This window comes from Cariama cristata, unplaced genomic scaffold (genome assembly GCF_000690535.1).
Source record: "Cariama cristata isolate BGI_N322 unplaced genomic scaffold, ASM69053v1 scaffold17958, whole genome shotgun sequence".
Lineage (NCBI taxonomy): Eukaryota > Metazoa > Chordata > Aves > Cariamiformes > Cariamidae > Cariama > Cariama cristata.
Window position 1 is genome coordinate 7,068 of NW_009630804.1, and position 241 is coordinate 7,308.

A 241-nucleotide genomic window follows, 5' to 3' on the forward strand; every position below is an offset into this window, starting at 1 on the left:
TCCCCAGCAGGGCGGGAGCCAGGAGGCCTGGGCTCCTTTCCTGACCCTGATGACGCCATCCGAGGGCTGCGGTTTAAAAAACAAACAAACAATCAAAAAACCCAGATTGAGCTGTATTTAGCATCTTCGTTGGCATGGCAACCACAGGGCTAGCACAACTGGCTCTGGGCTAGTCCCACGCTGGTGGAGAAAGCCCAAGATCCCAGTTTGTGATCGCCCAGTTAATTAACTTCCTCCTCTT